Genomic DNA, 4,102 nt, shown 5'->3' with positions numbered 1-4,102 from the left:
CTGCATACTCAACCCCGAGATTCCCCTAGACTCATTTAAAGATTACAATATTATCGAAATCGAAGATATCCAACTCTTGGGCCCCCCACTACTAAATAATAAAATTTCGGAAAAAACTATCGATAAAACCTTCTTCGAGTTGCAAAACTTGGTAAAGTTCATCAATCATATCCCATCGCACCAACTTTTTTATCTATTAAAAAAGTGCCTATATTTACTTAAAATCTCACACCTCTTCCACTCATCCTCCTCATTCACCTCCTCAGAATTTTTCACCAAGCATAATATTCGCTTAAAGATCTTAATGGAAAGGATCCTTAATCTTCCATTATCAGACTTTAACTGGCACCTTGCTCAATTACCCGCTAAACTAGGCGGTATCGACCTGATCCCCTTAGAATTACTCTCCCTATCTCTTTTTATCTCTAATCGCCTTTCGGTCAATTCCGCGATCTCATCTTTTATAACCCCCAATGACGATCTCTTAACAGTAGCAATCGAAAAATGGAATCTACTAACCCCAGACGGTCAAACATTCCCAACCGAAATTTCTAATAAATCAATCTTGGAACCAAAGAAACTTCAAAATAGTCTGAACCCCTCCGATATCAGCGATATTCAACTTCTTCAATTAAACGATAAATATGGCGGATATGAATGGCTCGAGGCACTTCCAAGCCTAACCCTTGATAATCTCTTAACCAATGACCAACTGAGAGTTACCATAGGATTTAGACTAGGATGCTCGCTAACACATTCACACACTTGCCACCTTTGCAACCTACCCGTACAACCAAATGCAAGACACGGCCTAAACTGCTCCCGTAGCCAAGGTCGCCACCTCCGGCATAAAGCATAAATAAAATCATCCATAACGCTCTCAATAAAGCTAAAATTCCTAACATTCTAGAACCAACAAACCTCTCTCTACAAGATGGTCTCAGACCTGTCGGTTTAACCTGCATCCCATGGTCCAATGGGAAATCCCTAATTTGGGACGCTACCTGTGTCTCTTCTTTTCCCTCATCAATTTATTCAAATCCTCTTACTAATGGCGAAAATAAAAATATCAATAAATACTCAATATAAAATAATTTTATTTTTCAACCCATAGTCATTTCAACTAATGGTAATTTCTCCTAATCAACATATTCATTTTTAAAAATTTTAGCACGTAAAATTTTTAACATAACAAACGAAAAACGCGAGTCAATCTTCCTAAAACAAAAAATACAATTAGAAATTTTTAAACATAATTATACATGTTTTTTAGGTACATTTTTACTATAAGCTCTTTTTTGAACCATCGATATTTTTAAAATTTACACTCATTTTTAATATATGACTTGTTTTGCTATTTGTTTATATTTAAATATTTTATATAATATTACAAAGATGTTATAAAATGATAAAATAATAATAAAATCATATTATAATTATAATGCGAGCTACAAAAAACCAAATCCATGCCACTCCTGCAGCGAAAACCACAGAATATATAATTGTTTTTTCAAGAATGCCACTTGTTATAAATGCAACAAAATTGGGCACATTGCTCAAGTCTGTAGAAAAGAAATAGTGAATTTTATTAATAATAAAACAAACGAATATAATCCAGAATTTTGGGTGGTTGTCAAAATAAACAACAGTGATATAAGAATGGAATTGGATAATGGAGCTGGAGTCAGTATAATTAACGAAATAGATTGGAAAAATAAACTTAATCATCCTGAATTAACAAATAGCATGCTAAAACTTAAAAGTTATACAGGAACCAATACACCACTATTAGGTCAAACTGTAGTAAAAGTACAATATAAAGGGCGAACATTAGAACTACCTCTCATAATTACAAAAGGATATACCAAAAATCTAATTGGAAGAAATTGGATAATTAAATTTCCCAAAATGACTGAATTACCTGAAAGGACCATACAAATAAATAATATTAATATACAAAATGAATTTCCATTTACCAAAGAATTAGGCTGCTTGAAAGATTATAAGGCACAAATATATATGAAAAAGGAGAAACCAATTTTCTGTAAATCACGTCCCATACCATACGCAAGAAGATTTAGATAGATTGCAAAAAATAGAGAGTACTAGAGAAAATTAATCATTCACTTTATGTATCACCCATAGTAATTGTTCAAAAGAAAAATAAAACATTAAGAATTTGCGGGGATTTTAAAAGAACTATAAATCAAAATATTAATATTGATTCATATCCAATACCAAGAATCCAAGATTTATTAGCCAATTTGGGAAAAGGAGAGGAATTTTCAATATTGGATCTCTCAGATGCCTATTTTCAAATTAAAGTGGAGGAAGAGTCTCAAAAATATCTTGTAATCAATACGCATAGAGGATTATTTATATATACAAGACTACCTTTTGGTATATCGTCTTCTCCAAATATTTCAACGAGCCATCGAGAATTTATTAAAAGGTTTTGAAGGAGTAGGTTGTTAGTTAGATGATATTATAATAACCGGGAAAAATAGAGAGAAACACGAAACAAATTTAAAAAAGGTACTATAATGTCTAGATGAAAATGGAATCAAGCTAAAAATAGAAAAATGTAAATTTTTCAAACAAAATGTCGAATACTTAGGACACAATATTTCAAAAAACGGAATTACAACTACCGAAAAAAATACTGAGGCAGTAAAAAACGCACCAGAACCAACAAATTTAAAACAATTACAGTCATTTCTAGGGTCAGCAACATACTATTCAAAATTTATTTTGAATTTTGCAGCCAAGGCCAAACCATTATACAAATTATTAGAAAAAGCAGTTGTTTGGAAATGGACTAATGAATGCAAGCGTATAAAAAAATAAAGCAAGAAATAAGTAGTACACCAATATTACAACATTATGATCCAAAATTACCCATTATATTAGCAACAGATGCATCATCTATAGGAATTGGGGCAGTAATATCACATATAGAAGGGGATAAGGGGAGACCAATTGCATTCGCCTCAAGAACACTAAATGCAGCTGAAAAAAATTATAGCCAAGAAAGAGAAGCACTTGCCATCATATTCGGGGTTACAAAATTCAAAGAATTTATATATGGAAAAAAAATTCACATTACAAACAGATCACAAGCCATTAATGGTTTTATTTTATCCAAGAAAAGATATACCCACAATATATCCACAACATCAACTGCCCGAATACAAAGGTGGGCTTTATTATTAGCCGTTTATCAATATGAAATAGAAGTCAAAAGTAGTAGACAAATAGCAAATGCTGACAATATCTAGATTACCCCTAAAGGGAACTCCAAAATCAATGAAGTTTGAATACCACAATCAAAAATTTCAGATAAATTGGTCGCGCCTTTACAATAATAAAGAAAAAAAATGGGAAGAAGCCATTATTAAAAGCATAATCGGATCACAACGTTATGAAGTAAGGATAGCGGGTAATACGATTATACGTCATACGGACCAATTAAGGAAAAGAACCGAAGAATAAGAATTAGAAAAGAGTACTGAAGTAGAAGAGAAAACCGAAGAGATAGTAAACAAAGAGGATGTAATAAAAAATAACGATGAAATGAATGGAGATGGAGGAAGAAACAAGTCAAGATCGATATCCCAAAAGGATACGATCGAAACCAGATCGAATGGGGATAGTGTATTAAATTGTTGTTTTTTTGATATATTTTGTAAAATGTTTATTTTTATTATTATTATATATTTTGAGATTAATTTGAATAATAAAGGCTGATTTTGATTTTTTACATTACAAAATAAAAGAATAAGAAAAACTCGTTTACTATTAAAATACATTACAATAAGTAATTTTTTTTATACACCTATTTCAGAATTTGTTTTTAATTCTTTAATACTTTTCTAAAAATTTTTAAGCAAATTCATCCAGGTAAAAACATAAAAAAGTTGAGATAACAGTAAAAACATTAATATAATTCAGGTTGTGCATTTGACAGGTCAAATATAATTTGGTAAATTGACCGATATTTGACCGATCAAATATGGTCATCATTGGTTGATAATCCATCATTTACCATGATGATTAAAACTCTATTCCCTGATACAACAATTTTTATCGCTAGAAACTAATG

Source organism: Gordionus sp. m RMFG-2023, chromosome 4 (assembly GCF_954871325.1).
Source record: "Gordionus sp. m RMFG-2023 chromosome 4, tfGorSpeb1-WG-v2, whole genome shotgun sequence".
In the NCBI taxonomy this organism is placed as follows: domain Eukaryota; kingdom Metazoa; phylum Nematomorpha; class Gordioida; order Chordodea; family Parachordodidae; genus Gordionus; species Gordionus sp. m RMFG-2023.
The sequence above is the reverse complement of the archived record's forward strand: the minus strand, read 5'-3'. Positions refer to the sequence as shown.